At 46.0% G+C, this 22,836-nt stretch overlaps 1 long non-coding RNA gene across 1 annotated transcript in view; it reads left to right on the top strand.

Annotated features, from left to right (window-relative positions):
• Positions 1-19,952, top strand: part of LOC311580318 — a 59,921-nt gene extending 39,969 nt beyond the window's left edge. The window contains exon 4 of the long non-coding RNA XR_014773425.1: positions 16,528-19,952. This is a non-coding gene — a long non-coding RNA (uncharacterized lncRNA). The remainder of the gene's footprint in view (positions 1-16,527) is intronic.
• Positions 19,953-22,836: the final 2,884 nt, after the last annotated feature.

Here is a 22,836-nt window from a genome sequence, read left to right as displayed (position 1 = left end):
GGAGCTGGGATTCTTAAAACCAAGGCAGGCAAGCGTGCAGCCACCTGTATATCCAGTGTTCGGGAGGTAGAGACGGGACATCTCTGCGGCAAGTAGCTGTTCAGACTAATTGGCACTGGCAAGCTGCAGCTTCAGCGAACCAATAAATGAAATGGAAAGTGATTGAGGAAGACAATGTCAACTTCAAGCTTTCATGTGCCCGTGCACATGTGCACGTGAACCCCGACATGTGCTCACACACATACACTACCATGTAGATACACATGGAAAAACAAAACCCAAGATAAATAAATAATAAGTAAACTTTTTAAAGAGTGGAAATGAGACGTGCAACAACAAAATAGCCCCAGTTTTCCACCCCTGTTGACCTATTTCCTCCAGCTGAGACCTACCTCAGAAAGTTCCCAGAACCTCCCAAAATAATGCCACCCACTGGAGCCCTATAGCCCATAGAAGCCTGTGGGGACATTTGATTTTCAATCCATGACATAGACGGGGCGGAAACACTATGTTTAACATTTCTGAGGAACCGCTGAGCTGTTTTTGCAAAGTGCCACCACATTTTACGCTCCCACCAGTCATGTGTGAAGTTTCTGATTTCCTCATATCCACGTCACCAGTCTCACTATCTCCTTCTTAGTACAGCCATCCTGGTAAGAGAGCCACGGTGTCACCTTGTGGCTTTGAACAGCCTTCACCTAGTGACTAGAGGTGTAGAGTACCTTTTCATGAGCCAACTGGCCATTTGTATACCCTCTCTAGAGAAATGTCAGTTAAAATCTCTTTGTACCTTTTTATCTTTGAGTGTCAAGGCTCTTTACAGTTTAAGTTTATACTGGATGTAAATCTTTTATATTTCATATTATTCCCCCTACCTATGGGTTGTTTCTTCACATGCTTTAAATTATTATTATTATTTATTATTATTATTATTCATGTGTGTGTATGTGTGTGTGTTTGTCTGTGTGAGTAAATGTTATGTGTGTACAGATGCGTACAGAGGCCAAAGAGGGCATTAGGGTGAGGTTACAGGAGGTTTTGAACTACCTGATAGGGGTCCTAGCAATTAAACTCAGGTCTTCCAAATAGAGCAAAAAGTGCTTTTAACTCCTGAGCCATCCTTTGGCCCATCACATGCCTTTTTAAATTTTTAGAGAGTGTTAATTTTGTTTTTATTATTTATGCATGTATAATCTGTGTAAGCATATGTGCACATTTATGTGCAGTGTCCATGGATGCCAGAAGAGGGCGTAGAACCCCCTAGAATTGGAGTTACAGGCTGTTGTCAGCTGCCCAATATGGTGCCGGTTAGTGACCGCTAGTCTTTGTAAGAGCAGCGACCTCATAGCTGATAGACCATCACTCCAGCCCCATGTTCCTTCACACTCTTCTTGTTATCTGAAGCATATGCGCTTTACATTTTGAAAAAGTGCAAAGTCTTGCTCTCTCTTCATCACTGGTGCTTTTTGCCAGTCCTTCATCATGACCTTGGTCTACCCCAAGGTCATGAAGGTTCCCACTGGAGTCTCCTCTAACAGTCTTGTTGCTCATTTCTTACACTTGGCTCTAGGAGTAGGTTTAGGTGGTCCGAGGTGGAATTCCAAGTCCAGTGCTTCCATGTGCCTGTCCAGCCTTCCTGGCATAGCTTATTGAAAAGACTGTTCTCACTGGGTGTCGTGGCGCACGCCTTTAATCCCAGCACTCAGGAAGGAGAGGTAGGCGGATCATTGTGAGTTCAAGGCCAGCCTGCTCTACAGAGTGAGTCCAGGACAGTCAAGGCTACACAGAGAAACCCTGCCTCAAAAAACCAAAACAACAACAACAAGAACAACAAAAGCACAAAAAACAAAAAAAAGAAAGAAAGAAAGAAAAGATGGTTCTCACAATGAGCACATGCCTAAAACTGGCCTAAAATGGGAGCTTATTTAAAACACAAGCTAGTCCCTCCCCTATCAAATTGTCTTTACTCCTTTGAAAGAAATCAGATCGGCCATGATATCAGTGATTTTTTTTTTTTTTTTTTCTGATCTCTCGGTTCTCCTCCCATCGACCTAGCTGTCCTCACGCCGGCACCACGCCGTTCTGATTGCGGCAGATGACCCTGCACGCACAACGCCCTAGGCTTGATCTTTTCCGTGCTGGGAAAAGGAAGCAAGATGGAGACGCGGAAGGGGGGAGGGAGGGGGAGGGGGAAGAAAGGAGGGAAAGGAAGGAGAGAAAGACAAAGGTGGCTAGAGATCCTGTTCTTTTACTGAGTCATTTAGTAACTCCTACGAGAGCGGAGGACAACTGCCGCTTTCGTCGTGAAGGGTGAAACTATGGGCTTCAATGATGGGGTGCATCAGGAGTGACGGACCAGAGGCCACTCCCCTCCTCCCGGGGCTCCTCTCAGTGGTCTCCTAATTCCCATAACGTGTGCCCGGCTTCATCCCGATTTTCTATCTTCTGAGACTCTCACACACCCCATCTGATTTTCTTCTCTCAGCTACCCCAAGAGGTGGATGATCGGATTCAAATCTCTATTTGACCCCATATCTCACCGAGTGCCCTTAGACCAGTTACTAAACGTATTAGACTCGGCCTCCTTGGCTCTGTTATATGTACAACCAGAGAGGCTGAGCAGCTTACCCAACCCCACACAGCATGGAATTGGCAGGGTCAAGAAGGAAACTAGGGTCTTTACCTCCCAGCCTGGATGCTCCATAGGCTCCACTCATGGAGATTCCTTTTATTTATTTTTATTTATTTAATTATTTTTAGAAAGATGATTCATCTGGCTGCTTTAGGAAGACTGTGTCTGCTGTGTCTGAAAACATCAGGAAAACACTAGACAGACAGACAAGGCCTCGTGCCTCAAGGTGAAGCCTTATTAGAGTCAACACGAAAGACTGTTAAAGGCCGAGTGTGTGAAGCAGGGGGGGAGGACTAAGTCCCCACCTGCTCTTGCTGCCCTTTTTGTCCTCTGTACGGCAGAGTGTCCCCTCTAGTGGCTTTGGTGGAAATAGCCTTTATAAACAACTTACAGTTTCAGCGTGGAGGAAGGCAGAAAGCTGAAGAAGGTTCTGGGGTTCTCTTCCCTCATGAGAAACGGAGGTTCTCCAGCAGAGATGAGTTTCATCTCCTGCAGAGTGTTATGACAACGTTCGGGGGCAAGATGTCACGGCACTGCTACATCAGAGCCAGGGGTGGTCCCGCCCACAAAGATCCCTGTGACCCGGTGTCAGTGATGCAGATGTGGAGGAGGTGATGTGCCCTTCCTCAGACTGGTGGCTCCTTTGCAGCTTATGGAGGCTCAGGCTGAGCATCCAGTTTCTTTTTTAGGAACTCTTACAAATAGCCGGGTGGTGGTGCCACATGTTTTTAGTCCCAGCACTTGGGAGGCAGAGGCAGGCAGATCTCTGAGTTCGAGGCCAGCCTGGTCTACAAAGTGAATTCCAGGACATCCAAGGCTACACAGAGAAATCCTGTCTCAAGAAATCAAAAGCAACCAACCAGCCAGCCAACAAAAAGCTCTTACAAATTTGTATTCGAATTGTTAGAAATCCAAAAGTAACCCAGCAATACACACTGCTAAATAAAAGCAATATAATACAAGAATTCCTTTTTCCTCATCCCTTTCTATAATTCATATTAGCATCCTTGAGAATTCATGACATTGAACTATATTAAAATGCCAGCTGGAGACTATTTTGACCAAAATGGCAACATCCTTTGGCTAAGATGCCCACCTTTTCTCTGTGCACATACTGAAAAAAGCGTTGAAGTGCATACAAGGGAGGCTTTGACTGTTGGAATCAATAACACTTTACAACACTCTCACATCTCACTGAATGAATATCCCTTCAGATCAACGATGTGCTCTTTCCATACGGTTTCAGGTTGCTAGGATGCTCAGCCCCGTGGAGTCAAGATGATCCCCGACGGGCATTAAAGACACAGAATTGGATGGTGTATTTCTGGCATCTCGCTGTGTGGAGAGTTTGGCTCAGGATTATAACCTTCTGTAGGGAGTGCTAACTAGAAATTTAAAAACATTATTTTGTCACATTTATTATTTTATGGCAAAAGGTGAGTGATTGGTAGCTCACACACTTGGAAGGCAGGAGGATTACCATACTTATAAGGTCAGTCTGATCTACATAGTGAGTTGTAGAGCAGCCTGGGATACCCAGTGAAAGCTTCTCTTAAAAAAAAAAAAACTTTAAAGAAGAAAAGAACAGGAAAAAAAAAAAAACCCTGCTTATAAGAAACAATGTAATATCGTCTTTCTGTTGATTGGGGAGGTGGGAGTTATAGTAAATTTATATAAACCTGAAATAAAAAATTTAATATGTATTTTTCTTATTTTATGGTATGGGTATTTTGTTTGCGTGTAGATCTATGTACCAATGAGTTGCAGGCTGAAGCAGAAGAGGCCATCAGATCTCCTTGTAACTAGAGTTACAGAGATTTGTGAGCTACCATGTGGGTGCTAGGAATTGAACTTGGACGCTGTAGAAAAGCAGCCAGTGCCTCTAACCTCTCTCTCTCTCTCTCTCTCTCTCTCTCTCTCTCTCTCTCTGACCCATAAAGAATATTTTGATGGAACAAGACTGACTGATATTGAGAGTAATACATCTTGGTGTGACTAATCAACAGTTGCGACTGAAAACTAGGTTTATTTCTTGGAGATAAATTTATCTATCTGTCTATCTGTCTACATATATATCTATATCTATATCTATATCTATCTATCTATCTATATCTATATATCTATATCTATATATATATATATATATATATATATATATATATATATATATCTGCCAAACACTCTTTAGTAAATGTCCTTTCATGTTTTAATTTCTGTTGAATACACTATCAAACGATAGGGCTTTTTTTGTAAAAAATAAAAATTTGTTCTTAAAAACATACTTTAAATTTTAAATAGATAATTTCCTCCAAAACTGAAATAAGCCATACTCCCTGTCAAAGTCGAAGTCTTCCCTGTCATTTTAGGTGTCACTGGATACGGTCATATTTTTAGCTTCACAAGCCTGATGGGTTTATGTGGCAGTTTTATGACTAGGTTTATGTCTAGTACTTTGGACCACAGGCTCTGAAGTGAAGCTCGCCGAGGGAGAGAGTCTGCTGCCTGCGGACTAATGTGTGGGCTACGATGCTGTGGCTGAGAATTTTGACACTCTTCTCACCTGTGAAGAGGCGGTAATAAAGTCCCACCATAAGAGCTGCTGTAGGAACGGAGTGAGTTCATATGCGGGTGAGGAAAGTGGCTGGATTGGGAAGCCCTCACTAAGTGCTAATGCTGTAGAAGTGTTTGAATGGAAAGCTCTAAGCGTATGAAATGTAGATCGATTTGAACAGAGTTTTTATACGTTTAGAGACCATTTGTGTGTCTTTTTTTGTTTGTTTGTCCCTCCTTATCTTTGTTTGTCCCTTATCAGTTTGTAGATTCTTTTTACTATTAAGACTATTTGGGCACATGAAAGATATGTAATTGAAAATACATTCTGTCCTCTCTGGTCTTTTGACTTTAAATGTAATACATATATTTAAATGAGCCATGTATTAAGTTTGTATGTAGTCACTTCCCTTAATGGACTCTAGGTTTTATTTCTTTGACCTTCCATGTTAAACAAATATATTTATAGTTTGGAAATGAATTTGTATTGTTGTATTTATTTTGTTCCACTTTTTATACCTTATGATTATTATGGGAGTGAGTATGTAAGCAAGTTTTCTTCCTGTAAAACATGCCTCATCTGAATGCGGTGCCAAACTGCTCTTCCGTGCTTGGCTCTAAGCGTTCCCGTCTTCCGTTCCTCTCTTCTCGCTCTGTGATCTGACAGTGTCTTCTCCTCTGTGACTAGAATGACAGTTGGAGGTTACTGATGACCTTATAAAGCACATAGCGTCACAGGTCCTTTGGGCCTTCATTTTCTTGTCTTCACGGTGGCATTTGATTCTGTTAGCAATGCCCATCTTCAGGAAAGACTGCTTTTGCAGGGCTGAAGACGGGTTATTATGGGGCCTCTTTGTCCCTTGCAACAAATAGCATCTTATGCCCAGCCTTCTTTTCTTTCTTGCTGGCCGTGCTCACAGCTTCATAGGTGCTGACAATGGCAGAGGTGTCCTTTCTTATCCTGCCCTGCAGCCAAGGCATAGAAATGCACTGTGGTCCAGGACGGGGGCACGTAATAAGAGGTCTATTAGGTTATGCAGAAAACGATTCCTTCTCTTCAGTTGCATGCTTCTGCAATCAATTATATTGAGATGATGCCTTGGAGAGCAACAGCATCTTGCAACAAAGATAGGGGAACCCTAGGCATAAACACCTGTACACTGAGTTAATGGAGAGACCTACAGAGGTCCTGGTCACATGGTGAGTCATGGTCCAATGTCAGAGCAACCTATCTCCAGATCTCCTGACAAGACAGCATGCCTCTGTTGTTTAAGCCGTTGTGGCTCAATTTTCTTATTCACAGCCAAGGGATTCATCGCCGAGCACTCATGTGACCTCAGAACAGTTACTGACTGTTCTCCTCATTGGTCTCATTGGCCTCCCAGCCCATCGCCCCACTCGCACCCTTCTCTCAGCTGAGCTGGTTTGGAGAATTCTAGCTTGAACTATAGTGATATACCATGCCATACATGAGATGTCCAGAACAGCAAAATTTATAGAGAAGAAAATAGAGTGGCAACTTCTTAGGGCTAGGATGAGACGGGGACTTGGGAAGACGACAGCTAAAAGGTTTGAGGCTTCTTTTTGAGGTGGTAAAGATGTTCTAAAATTCACTGTGGTTATGATCATTGAGGTCTGTGACTATTCTAAAAGCCATTGAGTTATACCGAGTTATATGCTTGGAAACAGGTGCTTTTATATGGCATACTGATCCTGTCTCGGTATCATTTGCTTGTTTTGTTTTTATTCTAGTTACTTTCTTGATGCTATGATAAATACCATGACTGAGGCACTCTATAGAAGGAAGGGTTTATTTGGACTTACGGTTCCAGAGGGCTAAGAGGCCGTCACCATCATGGTGGGGAAACACGGCAGGAGGCAGGCATGGATGGATGCTGAAGCAGCTAAGAGCTCACATCTTAAACAGAAAGCAGGAAACAGAGATGACTAATTTGAAATGGCAAAAGTCTTTACATTCTCAGCTGGGCGCAGGGGTGCACGCCTGTAATCCCAGCACTTGGGGAGGTACAGACAGGTGGATCTCTGTGAGTTCAAGGCCAGCCTGGTCTACAAAGCGAGTCTAGGACAGCCAAGGCTACACAGAGAAATCCTCTCTTGGGGGGAAGAAGTCTTGAAATTCTCAAAGTATCACCGCCCCCCTCCCCCAGCAAAACCACACCTCCTAAGCCTTCCTAAACAGTGCCAGTAACTGGGAACCATGCTTTCAACTATATGAGCCTGTGGAAAATAACCTCATTCAAACCGCCCCATTCTACTCCGTGGCCCCTGTAGGCTTGTAGCCATATTATAATGCAAAATACATTTAGTCTAACTTCAAAAGGTCCCCACCGGAGGGGATGATCCAGGAAAAGACAAAGGAGTAGAGATCAGAGTGGCCACTACCTGACTGTAAGGCAGCCTGTGGAAGACAAAAGCAATAGAAAACTATGGAGTTGGACCTGGGGCATAAAATGGATTTTAGTGTTGGGCAGAGAGGCTTTCTCATGAGGAAGCTAGGATTTCTGCGTAAGGATTGCACACTGAGAGGAGAGGACTGGTAGAGAGCCCCTGTGGGAGACACTAACTGTTAGCAGCTCTGTGGGTTAGGGATGCTTTCTTTGCACTAGTGCTTATGATATGTTCTTAGAAGTTGACTTTGAGCTGCAAGCATTGGGCGTACTGGGCATGGAAACTTCTAAAATAGTTTATGCTTTGATGTAATTTAATTTACATCATTAGCAAAAGGGAATAAAGGAAATATTGATGTATGAAACCAACAAGCCTGGCCACATGGTGAGAAGTCCTGGTGTGGGTTGAAGGAATTTGGAATAAGCTCAGACAGTATTGACTTCATAAAGAGGCTGCAGATTGCTGCAGACGCTGGGTGATGGGCCTGTTGTTCTGTTTGGTCACACTCGCAGGAAGAGCAACAGCGGTGTCCTTAAGACTAGTGGAGCCCTGGACAGTTTCCAAGAAAGCACCAGAGCTGCTGGAAACACGAGTGAGCCAGGACTGTCACAGGACACCTCCGAAAGCCTCAAAGCCAAGGTCATGTGTTCACATATTCACTAACGCGTTTATGTCTGCTAAGGCTTGTATGAAAGGATCCGGCTTGAACAAAGTGTGCCACCGTTTCTGTAAGTCTAATGGTAAAGACAGGTGTGAGACAGATGTGCACAAACAGTGGTAGCTCAATCGTGTTCTTTTTCTTTTCTTTTCCTGGTTCCCGTCCCCACTGCCCCTTCTTTCAGTGAAACAGACACTGGTTGCTTTTGGAGGTGATGTGTTTGCAGATTTCTTTCAGTGTCAACTTTTGTATTTTGGTTAGTAAAAAGAGAGATCATTCATTTTAGTAAGACGATTCTAGAACTCCACATCTTTCTCTACCTTCTGGAATGTGTGGGTTGGAAGAAGGCTCTCTGGTTTGCCTGAGGGTGGAGGTCAGCCTCAAGCCAAGGGTTTAGCATCCCCTGAGAAGAGAGAGAGGCTTGAGAACTGGGCTGGAGGCCGAAGGCTGGACTGCATAAGAAAGAGGGTGGCTGGACATGGCGGAAAGCCAGCCGGTAAGCAGCACTCCTCCCCGGTCTCTGCTTCAGTTCCTGCCTCCAGGCTCCTGCCTCGAGCTCCTGACCTGGCTTCCCTCAGTGATGGCGTGTCACTTGTAAGCTGAAGTAAGCTGTTCCTTCCCAAAGTTGCTTTTGGTTGTGATATTTCTCACGGACACAGGAAGAAAACTGGGACTGTCCGGGCTGTGACTCCAATGAGCGCAGCAGCGAACGGCCTTGTTCAGTGTGGCCACGCTTCCACAGAGGATGCAGAATGGCCTTGTTCAGTGTGGCCACGCTTCCACGGAGGATGCAGAATGGCCTTGTTCAGTGTGACCACGCTTCCACAGAGGATGCAGAATGGCCTTGTTCAGTGTGGCCACGCTTCCACGGAGGATGCAGAATGGCCTTGTTCAGTGTGGCCACGCTTCCACAGAGGATGCAGAATGGCCTTGTTCAGTGTGGCCACGCTTCCACGGAGGATGCAGAATGGCCTTGTTCAGTGTGGCCCTGCTTCCCCCGGGAGGATGCAGACTCTGTTCACGTTGTGGGGAAGATGGTGCATTTTGTTTGTTCTCTGTTCTTCTCCCTATTTCATATCTCATGTCTGGAATCCATTTCGCTTTAGGTTCCTTCCCGGCTTTTCTCACCCATGTTCACCCTCCTCACCCCAGTTTCACGCTGTTCCTCTGCCAGTCTAGGTAACCTTCCTTTTAGGGGACCGTTTGTGCCATTCTCACTTTTTGATATATTTTCCCTTGGGCTTGAAATTCTCCCATCTACCTTTTCATCTGCATATGTTCACTCTAAACATGCCGAATCTCACTGATTCTTATACAGAGTTCTGAGTCTGAGGGTTCCAGTTATCAATTGGCCTTTCCATAATCTACACATACCTTGTGTGTGTGCGTGTGCGTGTGTGCATGTGTGTGTGTGTGTGTATGTGTGTATTCCCAGCTAACCAAGCGATCCCTCCCATACTCCATTCAAGTCTCTGAATTAAATGGTACCCCCCCATTGTATTGATCAGGGTCCTCTAGGGGAACAGAACTGATAGAAAGAATCTGGCTTGTAGTCTGTGGCCCAGCTAGTCCGACAGTGGCTGTCTACCAGCAGCAAGTCCAAGCATCCAGTAGTTGTTAAGTCCACAAGGCTGGGCGTGTCAGCTGGTCTTTAGTGTACCCCCGAATCCTGAAGTAGCAGGCTCTAAAGCCAGTGGAGGATGAACACGCCAGCGAGGCTGAGAGCAAGCAGGTAAAGAGCAGAAGTGCCCTTTTTGCACGTCCCTTTTATAGGTTGCCACCAGAAGCTGTGACTTAGACTAAAGGTGGATTTCCCCACCTCAAAAGATCTGGAGTAAAACTGGGTCTTCCCACTTCAAATGGTTTAATTAAGAACAAAGTCCCTCACAGGTGTACCCAGCTGCTTGGGTGTTAGTTAATCCCAGATGTGGTCAAGTTGACAATTGCCTCAGAGGTGAAGAACATTTGTCTTTTCACAAAGGACCTGGCTTCAATTCCCAGTACCAGGCAGGCATGTGCTCAGCAGACATATATGCAGGCAAAGTGCTCATACACACAAACATTTTTTTTAAAAAAATCTAAAAGAACAAAAAGGCATCACACTCTCCGTGGTCCCCTCATTTCCCCTGATTTATTTCTTTATCACTTGCTATCTAACATATGTAATTATTATCCATGGAATTAGAAAGTAAAAGCAAGGACATTTTCTGTATTTCTAAACCTAAAAGTCTTGCCAGGCATAAGTGTGTGTGTGTGTGTGTGTGTGTGTGCGCGCGCGCGTGTGTGTGATGGGTGCATGTGTGTGTGTGATGGGTGCGTGCGTGCGTGTGTGTGTGTGGGTGTGTGTGTGTGATGGGTGTGTGTGTGTGTATGTGTGTGTGTGATGTGTGTGTGTGTGTGTGATGGGTGCGTGTGTGTGTGTGTGTGTGTGTGTGTGTGTGTGTGTGTGTGTGTGAGATGGGTGCGTGTGTGTGTGTGTGTGTGTGTGATGTGTGTGTGTGTGTGTGTGTGTGTGTGTGTGTGTGTGTGTGTGATGGGTGCGTGTGTGTTCATGTGTAGAAGCCAGAGGTCAACTTTGAGCTTCTCCCCCTATGGCTCTTCATTTTATGATTTTTTTGAGACAAGATCTCCAATGGAGGTCATCCTTTCTGCTAAGCTGGCTAACCAGTAAGCGCCCAGGACCCATCTATCTCCCCCCAGCCCCACCACTGGGGTGCAGACATGTACCACCCATACAACTTTTACATGGGTGCTGGAGGCCAGAATCAGAGTGTTTGCTGTGACAAAACACCACGACCAAGGAAATTTAAAAGAGAAAGCATTTAATTTGAGGCTCACAGTTTAGAAGGTGAGTCCATGACCATCACGGTGGGGAGCATGCCAGCAGAGAGAGAGAGAGAGAGACAGAGAGAGAGAGAGAGAGACAGAGAGAGAGACAGAGAGAGAGACAGAGAGACAGAGAGAGACAGACAGAGACAGAGACAGAGAGAGACAGAGAGACAGAGAGACAGAGAGAGGCATGGTGTGGCAGAGAGAGAATGAGTCAGCTGGGAATGGTGTGGCTTTTGAAAATCAAAGTCTACCCTCAGTGACACACCTCTCCCACAAAGCCACACCTCTCAATCTTTCCCAAACAGTTCCACCAACAGGAATCTAGAATTCAAATATATGAGCATTTGGGGGTCATTATTATTCAAACTACCACAACACCCTTAACCAAGATATTAGTTACATATAATTGACCCTGAGGTCAAGGAAAATTTACCTACACGTCTCTCTCTCTCTCTCTCTCTCTCTCTCTCTCTCTCTCTCTCTCTCTCTTTCCCTCCCTCCCTCCCTCCCTGAAGTTTTTTTTGAGGTCCTATATCAGCAAATAATAGAAGTAAAATTAAAAAGAACAAAATTAGGCTCACAGAAGCAGTCAGATCTGGGGAAGACCCTGGGTTTCAAGAGCAGTTTGCCCAAATTGAGCAAGGTAGGTCTCAGATGCACAGAGGACTTGGCACAATGCCTGCTATATAAACCCGAGGGCTAGAGTCATGTAAAGGTTCTCACAACGGCAAATGCAGACTCCAGGGAAGGAAAAGTCTAAAGAGCCTTTAGGAGGAAGCTAAATCTGAATGACTCTGCCACCACTCTACACAGCAGGTTTTCACAGTCACAATAACCTCTGTGTCCAAGCACGTGTGTGTGTGTGTGTGTGTGTGTGTGTGTGTGTGTGTGTGTGTGTGTGTGTGTGTGTGTTTCACATGTGGAGATGAGACGAGGACTACAGATGCCTTGCTCGAGCACTTCCCACCTCATCACCCTGTGGCAGTACCTCTCACGGAACCCGGGGCTAGCCTGGTTTTGTCCAGGCTGCTGCAAGCAAGCCCCTGCAACCCTTGTGTCAACATCTCTCCCCACCCCTGGACCAGTGCTAGTGTTAAACATGTGGGAGACATAAGGTATGCTCTGCTTTACAAGGCTGCTGGGGCTCCAAGCTCAGTCCTTCACACTTGTTCAGAAAGCCGTTTTACCCGCTGAACTGTCTCCCAACTCCACAAATGTGCTATTTATCCATAAGGAGTCTTCAGTTTCCTAATTATTCTTTTTTCATTCCATCCTGTTCTTTTATGGTACAGTGTCTTCTTAAGTTTCTCTGAGGATGTTCACTGGAAGTTTCTTCTGTTTCCTGTTTCTACTTTTCATTTAAGTCATCTTTGTGTTTGTGGTTATATGTTCCTTTTTACCCATTTTTTAAATGTTGTGGTCCTTCCTCAAATACATGGTCATTTCTGTTACTTAAAAAAAAAAAGAGAGAGAGATTTGTCTTTATGTGTTTTAATGTTTTGCCTGTATTTGTGTAAGTGCACCACATGTGCACAGTGCCTGCAGAGGCCAGAAGAGGGCCTGAGAATCCCCATAGACATGAAATTACAGATATTTTTGAGCCACCAAATGGGTGCTGAGAATTGAACTTGGGTCCCCTAGGAGAGTAATCAATATTCCTAACCACTGAGCTGTCACTCCAGCCCCATGGTTCTCAACCTTCCTAATGCTGAGACCCTTTAATACAGTTCCTCATATTGTGGTGACCCCCAACCATAAAATTGTTTCACTGCTACTTCATAATTGCAAGTTTGCTACTGTTATGAATCACACTGTAATTACTGTTATGACTCACATTGTAAATATCTGCGTTTTCCAATGGTCCAAGGTGACCCCTGTGAAAGGATTGTGTGACCACCCTAGAGGGGTCATGACCCACAAATTGAGACCCTTCAGTTATTTTTGTTTTTTATTTATTTATTATTATGTATACCATGCTCTGCCTGCATGTATACCTGTCCGCCAGAAGAAGGCATCAGATCACATTATCGATGGTTGTGAGCCACCGTATGGTGGCTGGGAATTGAACTCAGGACCTCTGGAAGAGCAGGCGGTGCTCTTAACCTCTGAGCCATCTCTCCAGCCACTCCTCATCCCTTCAGTTGTTTTTATTGAGGTAAGGTGGCTCTAATTCAGCTACACTTTCTTTTGTGCTTGGGTGGGGCTTGTTGATTGACAGCTTTCCTATGTGGTGATTCTCTTCACTTCTTACTTTCTGTATGAATCAGGCTAAGGATAACAGGTCCTGCTTTTGCTGAAAATCACTACCTCCTCACTTGAGCCTACAAGGCAACTAAAAGGGGCACAAAAAAGCTCCGTCTTTCTTTTTTCATTTCTTATCTTCTTTACTCTGGATCAAAGGCCAGACTCCTGTCCTATTCTGCATGTAAGCACGCCATTGTCTAAAAAACAAGTGACACCGGCCAGTGGTGGTGCATGCCTTTAATCCCAGCACTTAGGGGGCAAAGGCAGGTGTATCTCTGTGAGTTCGAGGACAGCCTGATCTACAAAGTGAGTTCAGGGACAGCCAGGGCTACACAGAGAGACCCTGTCTCAAAAAACAAACAAAAAACAAGTGACATAAGGATGTTCGGCCAAAGTTTATCCAACCCTTTTCAGACTAAAGACAAAGATAAGACTAAGGTTTGTTGTTGTTGTTTTGGTTTTGGTATTGGTTTTGGTTTTTTGGTTTTTCGAGACAAGGTCTCTCTGTATAGTCTTGGCTGTCCTGGACTCCCTTTGTAGACCAGGCTGTTCTCGAACTCACAGCAATCAGCCCGCCTCTGCCTCCCGAGTGCTGGGATTAAAGGCATGGGCCACCACGCCCGATCTAACTAAGATATTTTACCATCAGTCTTTACAACATCATTCCAGGTCCCTCAATGGTGCCCGAGAGTCTCCAGTCTCTGTCCCGAAGCTGAAGTCACCAGATCACCTTTATTAAGTGGAAGCAATTTCCTTATGTCAGGCACCGAGGAGCAACCTTCTCACGAGAACTGGCTCCCCCTCTCTAGTGATAAAGGACTCCTCCAGAGAACTCTTGCAGAATGAAGCCGGAGGCAGCCCACAGATTGATGGAGCTGGCTGAATTATGCATGTGCAGCATACTTTTCTCCTTTACCGAAGGTTCCGGTCAGGTCTGAAAGAGCTGAGTGCTTCATCTAATCTTCCCAGAATTCCCTCCATCCCCATTAGTACCTTTCCACCACTTTCGGGGCTAATGGACGGACCTAATATGTTGGGACTCCTCGGGTCCAGCCACTGGCTACTCTAGACTCACTTTAGTAAGCAAGTGAATGCATGATGTACTTGTCACATTGTCACGAAAAAAAAATCTCTTGCTGCTTTTACTTTGATAAGTAGATAAAGACCCAGACATTGAAGAGGGAACTTCACACACCGGCATAAGGAGTCTTATCTTCGAGAGGAGAGCGAGGTGTTTGAGGCTCCCCCTCTCCATCTGGCTGGGTGCACGGAAGTAGAAAGAGTCCTGTCTGGCTGCCAAGTGGTTGTCAAGAGGTCAGCTGCTCCTCTGTGCGGCGTTACTAATCATGGTGGAGCCGGCTCCGTCGTTCACTCCGGCTGATGTTTACAGATCGCCTGGGCTCCCACAGGTTTTACGGTGAAAGCCGCTCTGGGTTTTAGCCTCCGAGCCTGACTCACACAATGCAGGCTTGGCATCCTTCTTTCTGTCCACCGTCCACCTCCAGACGTTCTTTGAAGCCATTCCTCGGCTGTAACTCTCCTTCTCAATGCTCCGTGCGTATCATTTCCCAAAGGCCTTTGCTTTATTATTTTAGTGTCATCTTGGTTAGGAGAAATCAAGCACGTTTAATCTGCCATCCTTCACCAAATACTTAATTTACTCTCTGGGTAGGTACAGCTCCGGGGTCCCACGTTTGAAGTCCTAGCTCTTTCACGGTTTTTTTTTTTCTTGAAGCTGTAGGTCCTTGGCATTTCCATAAGATGAGGCAAGGTGGTCCCAGCCCAGGTGACCTGCTTTAGTTGAGAGCCCTTTAGAGATTGTCTACGAATGAAAACCCAACCCCCCCCCCACTAGATACAGTCTTTCTGAGTTTGCAATTAGCAGCAGAAAGGTTTTTAGGCAAAGGTTCAAGCAGGATGATACAAGGAGGGGTGGAAACAAATGGTTTACGAGGAGGATATCATCACTGCCAGGATCTGAAGTCCTCAGTGAGCATCCCTTTTACTGTAGCTGTTATGGGATCATTCCTCCGTGCCACTGCAGGAGGTCAGTATGCACACTAGCTCCTGAATGGATGTACCTTCTTCCTCGAAAATGGAGTACTAATTCCGTTCTGATTAAGAGCCATTCACTGGCTTCTAATTCACCATTGTGCTTGCAATAGGAACATGCTGGATAAAAGATAGCGGCATTCATGAGCATCTAGGCATTTAAAATATTTCCTGTCAGCTGGGTGAACTGGTGCACGCCTGTAACCCCAGCACTCAGGGTGGTGCAGGCAGGTGGATCTCTGTGAGTTCGAGGCCAGCCTGGTCTACAGAGCCAGTCCAGGACAGCCAAGATCACACAGAGAAACCCTGTTGGGGGATGAGGAGGATGTACTGGCAGTTGACTAACTATAACTTCAACAAATGAAGACCTACCCTTCAACCAGCTAGCCAGAAATAATAGTAAATTGGTAACTACATCCCTAATTAAGAGATATGATAACAGCTGTCCATGCTTTAAAAAAAAAAGTCATTATAAGAAATAAATCATTCTGGGTAATTATCCGTATTCGGTGTGCTTAGAGCTCATCAAAGAGCCACAGGTCAGCGGAGGCACTAGGGCCCCTCCCCCCAGCGGGCACCTGGCACCTGGCACCTGGCACCTGGCACCTGTATTCTCAGAACTCTCAAGAGTTAGAAAGTTGTCTGCAGTCTGCTACATGATGGAGCCTATAATCAGAAAATCGGGCAGTATCCAGCCTCAGGATGTCCATCAGGTCAAGCTGTGCATCCTGACTGATAGGGTGGGGATTTAGAAGTGCTTTGGACTACTGCAAGTACTCTAACTCTCTGGAGAAGTTGAGGAGAAGACAGGGATCCCCTGTGGCTTTAGAAACCAGTCTCTGGCTGGAGAGATGGCTCAGGGGTTAAGAACACTGTCTGTTCTTCCAAAGGTCCGGAGTTCAATTCCCAGCAACCACACGGTGGCTCACAATCATCTACAATGAGATCTGGTGCCTTCTTCTGGCCAGCAGGCACACCTGGGGCCAGAATATGGATAAATAATAAATAAGTCTTTTTTTTTTTTTTTAAAGAAAGAAAGAAACCAATCACCCACCAAATCAGCACTTCTGCCGCCTTTCCCAGCATTATTTGTCTCTTTTCCACCTAATGCTGCAATAAAAAAAAAAAAAAAACTGTTGTACTTCCACAGGCCGAGGGTCGTACTCGTCAGATATGTGCCAGTCACCATTTCATCAGAGCAGCCGTGATCACTATGCACGTCGTCAAGACGGAATTTAAAGTGGAAAATTGGTCACACAGATGAGAGAGAAGCAAGAGAAGCTCAGACTAGTGGCAGCAGTGAGTCACTCCCAGTGTGCATGACAGGACCGATCAGAGGGGTCCACTGGAGTCGCTGAGAGCAGCTGTCAGGGTAGGTTTTGCTGGCTGGAGCCACTCATGGCTTAGTAAGACACGACCGGGCCTTTCCCTCCCTCCCTTCCCCCAGTGGCTCTCATGGACTGAGTCTAGCTAGAGCCTCCCTGGCCTGCAGGAAGCCTGGGAAACCTTTCTGCAAATGCAGAGCCATCAGGAGAAGCATGAAGAATGGATCCAGAAGCAAATGGGCCATGGCCTGTGCGTTGTATTGCGCACATTATGGACATTCCCTTAGGTTAAATATACAGCAAGACACTATGCATAATGCAAATGTATGTGCATGCTTCTGCGGCTCTCTGCAGTCAGTCAAATGGGCCATAACCCCATTGATAATATGGCTGTCAGTTACATGCTATTTAAAAATTTTACCAACCAGGATGTTTACTGGCCATTCATCTTTGAACAGAAATGTATTTCCATCTTCTGATTTTATTTCCGGTCGTAACACAAGAAGTATCTGATCCCAAATGCACAGCTACCATCCGCATAAATGCCACACAACCCCCACACGTACAACTTCGTCGGTTCAGCCTCTAAACCAAGGCCCTCTAAGCCTAGTGACATTTTGGGGGGGGGGGTCATTTTCACAAGAAGATAACGGAATACCTTTTTGAAACCCAGGCTTCACACGTGAAAAGGACCGCCCTTCGGTTCTCTCTGTCTCTGAAAGCTAATGGAGAAATGGTGCGCTGGCTATTTTCCCTCAGCCTCTCCACCGAACGAAGACGCATTAGACGCAGACAGCACCTTCGTAGACTCTGAAACCTACGTGGCCCATGGAGAGGCTGGAATTTGACTTCCTTAGCTGAGAGATGCTAAGCTATCAAGGAAACGACGAAGGCAGCAGATCCTCAGTCAGCGTGGGCCGTCTACAAAGCCCGGTGGTCCTGCAGGCAGAGAGCCAGGCTGCACCCCACGCCCCCATGGGGACTGACCGACTTCTGACTTTCCTGAGTCCAAGGGTGTCCCTTTGATCAAGGAGACTTTAACTAAAAAGAAAACGGAACCCCGAAGCTCTAGGTTGTACCAGGGCATCCTCTTCCGTTTGCAGCAGGGAGGTTACATCTCGCGAGAACAAGAAGAAGCCACACACTCATCCTAAATAACGGTAACGAAACTGAGTAGGAGGGAGAAAAGGAGACTATGTAATAAATGAGAGGAAAAGGGGAGAACGAGGATACATCCCCCAGGCAAATGATTAGCCCTTATTCCAACGTGGTTAGGCCCCACCGCGTTCCAAGGACAAGCATGGAGAAAAATCTCCAGGACTGTACAAATGACTATAGCTCAGCTCAGTTAAAGCAGTCTCCAGGGTGACCCGGACAGTCAGGTATTTTGAAAGACCCTGTACTTTTCAGCATGCAGCAGTATCGGGAAGCCCCCGGTGAGCCCTGAGCACAGCGTGGCGGCGAGGAAGACAACAGCAATTCTTGGCAGAGGCATGGCTTTCCTAACTAAGAACCCTCAGAGCAGTGGAACCCAGCAGGGACTTGGCAGTGGTGATGGCGGTGGTGACTCTGAAGGGCTGCAGCAAACAGCATGTGTCTGCGGTCATTTGTTCTTACACACAAGCTTTTATGTGGGCATATTTATTTTATTCTCTCTCGTGTGTATAACTAGGAGAGGAATTGCTGGGTCATATGGAAGGTTTCACATTCTAAGGAATTGCCACACTCTTTTCCCCCAACAAGCTGAACTGTTTTACAGCCCCACCAACAGTGTACGAACCTTCGTATTTTCTCTGTCCTCGGCAATGTTTGTTACTGTCCTTTATATTGCAGCCACCCTAGATAGGTGATTGTGGTTGGCATTTCCTGGCAGTTAATAATTTGGGCATCTTTTCTCATGTTTGGTAACCACATTAAAATTTGTGTTTTATTTGTATGTGGGGGGGGGGGAGGGGTGTGAATCACAGGACAACTCAGAGGTGCCAGTGCTCTCCTGTCGTGACGATGGAGTCCTTGGGATCGGGACTGAGTCATCACTTGCCTTTACCCCCCCACCTCCCCACCTCACACCAACTTGTATATCTTCTTTAAAGAAAATCTATTTGGGTTATTAACTTTTCTGTTCCTGAGCTATCAAAATGAGTCTTCATAGATTCTAGAAACGAGTCCTTTTTAAGAAATAGTTTGCAAATGGTTTTTCCTATTCTGTGGGCTAGTCTAGGATGCGCCCCCCCCTCTCTCTCGTGTGTGTGTGTGTGTGTGTGTGTGTGTGTGTGTGTGTGTGTGTGTGTGTGTGTATTCAGGTTTGTACAGCTGCATGTGTTAACATTAGTGTGTGTATTGCTTCTCCAGTATAGCTGGCCAGTGAACCCCAGGAATGCAGCTGTCTAGGTCATCTTCCCATGAACCCCAGGAATGCACCTGTCTCAGTCTGCCTTCCCATGAACCCCAGGAATGCACCTGTCTCAGTCTGCCTTCCCAGGAACCCCAGGAATGCACCTGTCTCAGTCTGCCTTCCCATGAACCCCAGGAATGCAGCTGTCTCAGTCTGCCTTCCCAGGAACCCCAGCAATGCACCTGTCTCAGTCTGCCTTCCCATGAACCCCAGGAATGCACCTGTCTCAGTCTGCCTTCCCATGAACCCCAGCAATGCAGCTGTCTCCATCGTCCTCCCATCGCTGGCATCAGCGCGACACCACACCCCTGTTATTTTGAGATTTGGGTCCTCATGCTTGCAAGACCAGCGCTTTAGCTACTGTGACATCACTGGGGGCTCGAGGCTGTTTCTTAATTGTATTTTTAACCACAGTTTCCTGGATTCAACTGAATCCTCATAGGCTTCTGTGGCACAGTCTTTAACCATCTCTTAATTCCCAGTCAACTCCAAGTTCCTTACAACAAATCCAAGTGTCACTTGACTTGTTCTATGAAAACTGGGTTCTGGGGGTTCCAGGCACTGCCAGTTTGGCCCTGCTGCTTCTGGCCTGTGGTGAAACCGCATGTTATGGTGGGAGGTGTATGGTAAAACAAAACTGCTCACGTCATGGTGAGCAAGTGAGCAAGAACAGGTGGGGGTTTTCTTTCCCCTTCAGCTCTACACCTACAGTGACCAGAAGACCCCCAGACATCCCCCCAAGTAGGCTGCACCTCCTAAATTCCACTCAGTAGTCAGCACATGGGCCTTTGTGGGACATTTAACATTCAACTTACAGCAGCTTAAGACTCTAAAGTACAAATGCCTTCCCCCCCGCCCCCGCCATGTATCTCTCTGTGTGTATACGTGTATTTACATATATGTGCATACATGTGTGTGTGCATAGTTGTACATGTGCATAAAGGCCTGAGGCTTCCTCAGTTGCTCTCCCTCTTGTTCACTGAAGCTCTAAATTGAATGCAGAGTTTGCCAGTATAACTGGCTCAGCTACCTAGCTTGCCCCCAGGGAACCCACATCTCTACTTTTTTGAGTGCCCACTCACATAGGCTCTCAGAGGTCTAAACTCTGCTCTCATGCTTGGGCAGCAAATACTCTGTCTACTGAGCCATCTCTGCAGCCCCTCAGTGACTTTTAAAAAATAGATTATTTTCTTTTGTCTGTATGGATATTTTGCGTGTGTGTGTGTGTGTGTGTGTGTGTGTGTGTGTGTGTGTGTGTGTACACATACCTCAAGCATGCCTAGTGCCTGCAGTGATCAGAAAGGGGCACTGGGCCTTCTGGGATGGGAGTTGGAATGGTTATGAGCCACTCTGTAGGTACTGAGAATCAAACCTAGGTTCTTTGCAAGAGCAACAAGTGCTGTAAGCCACTGAGCCATGTCTCCAGCCACCTCTGTCAAATAGTTTTTAAACCATAAAAATTTAAATACAATTACAAAACTTTTCCTGGCCTCATTTTTTTTTTTCATTTATGAATTGGAGAAAGGTTTTGGCATCTGTGCTTGATCAAGTTCTAAGCTTACTGCTCTAACATTCAAGAAAATGAATGAGAAAACTTACAGATATTCCTGGCAGCATGCAGGGCTCAGAGAAAGACACTTAGAATAACTGTCTGCATTATGTTTTGCCATGTTCCTCCCAGCACTGTGGCTCACATGTAATAATTAATAAACTAAATCCCAATTAAACCCATTAAGGCCCACAGCTATAAAAATCATTGTCTTAGTTAAGGTTTCTATTGCTGTGAAAAGATATCACAACCATGGCAAATCTTGTGTCTGTGTGCTGGCACATGCTTTTTTTCTTTTCTTTTCTTTTATCTTTTTGTTTGTCTTTAATTTTATTAATTTATTCATATTACATCTCAATGGTTATCCCATCCCTTGTATCCTCCCATTCCTCCCTCCCTCCCATTTTCCCCCTACTCCCCTCTCCTATGACTGTGACTGAGGGGGACCTCCTCCCCCTGTATATGCTCATAGGGTATCAAGTCTCTTCTTGGTAGGCTGCTATCCTTCCTCTGAGTGATGCTTTTTTTCTTATCGTGCATAGGTGATGCTTTGCCAGCATGTATGTCTGTGTGAAGGTGTCAGATCCCCTGGAACAAGAGCTACGGACAGTTTTGAGCTGCTATGTGGATGCTGGGAATTGAACCCGCGTCTTTTGGAGTAGCAGCCAATGCTCCTGACCACTAGGCAATCTCCCCAGCCCCGATGGCAATGCTTGTAAAGAAAAACATTTAGCTGGGGCTGGCTTACAGGTCCATAGGTCTAGTCCATTATCACTATGGCCAGAAGCACGCAAATACGCAGGCAGACATGCTGGAGAGGAAGCTGAGAGCTTTACACACAGATCAGCAGGCAGCAGGAAGACAGAGACACTGGGCCTTGGTATGGAAGTTTTGGCTTCTCTGTTATGTTATGTAAACATGATTTGTTGTTGTTGTTGTTGTTGTTTTAATCCCCAGGTGTGGGATGTGGGATCGTCCACAGCAGCAGACTATTTGCCTCACGAAGCTCTGAGAAGGGCGTGGCCTTTGCCAGCTGCAGTTAGTTTAATTTTGAGGACTTTGGAAAGAGGATGACAGAATTGGGGGGGGGAGGGGGAGGGGTATTCTCAGAGAAAGAAGAGGGTGGCTGGTGCTTCTTTGCAACCCCCCCCCGCCCGCTCCCACCCTCACCTTGCTGCTCCTGGTTGCTGTTGATGCAATGTGACAAGAAGTTGGAGATGTCCTGAAACAAAGGTTGGCCTTGTCCCCAAGGAACAGCGACCCTGAACAGCAGGAAGTAGTCAAAGAGACCTATGCCCTTTCTCCCCACAAACCTTCTTTCTCTTTTACCTAGTGTTAGAGTGTTGGAAGGGATTGGAGGGTGGAGATGGGAGAAAGAGATTTAAGAAACTAAATTAGAATAGATAATAAAAAAAAATACACCAACAGGGCCTGGCTTGAGCATTTGAAACCTCAAAGCCCACCCCTCCCCCCAGTGCCATACTTCCTCCAACAAAGCCACACCTCCTAATAGTGCCAAGCATTCAATCCTACGGCCTCCATTCCTACTTAAGCCCTCACAATCATCAAGATGCTATGATCCAAATTTACATCCCTAGATTCTCTCCCCAGTGGATCCACTAGCTGATTCAGCACTTCCATCAGTAGGTCTAACAGGTGTCATGGCTGTGCCAAAAACCAGAACCCTTGGTTCCTAAATTTATCCCCCCGTTCTGTGTACCATCCCAGGCTTTCTAATTTTAGTAGGTGGCCCTCACCTCCAGGAAGATGCTCTGGCAAAATCCTAGGAATCAAGCATTAACTGTTGTTCTTCCTTGAAGCTTATTCAACTCCTCAAAAAGCCTTGTCCTAAGGCTGGGGAGTGAGTAAGCTTCCTGGGCAAGCACAAGGACCTGAGTTTAAGTCCCAGCACCCATGAAAAAAGTCAGCATTGAGCACACATTGCCTGTAACCAGAGCTGTGGAACGGAGGCAAGCAGATCGCAGCTCAGTGGCCCGTCAGCCCAGCTGAAGTGGTGACCTTTCTGTTTCCATGGATGACCCTATCTTAAAGGAATACGGTGGAGAATGACAGTAAGGTACCAACATCTTCCTCTTGTCTCCACATTCATGGGGGGGGGGGGGCACATGACCTGCAAACCCATGGGAGGGGGCGCCCACATGCATGCACTCCCCCTGCCACCTCTCCAGA

The sequence above is a fragment of the Acomys minous genome, assembly GCF_964271855.1.
Source record: "Acomys minous genome assembly, chromosome: 13".
Classification (NCBI taxonomy): domain Eukaryota; kingdom Metazoa; phylum Chordata; class Mammalia; order Rodentia; family Muridae; genus Acomys; species Acomys minous.
Note: the sequence above shows the minus strand (reverse complement) of the source record. Positions and strands in the feature narration are given on the sequence as shown.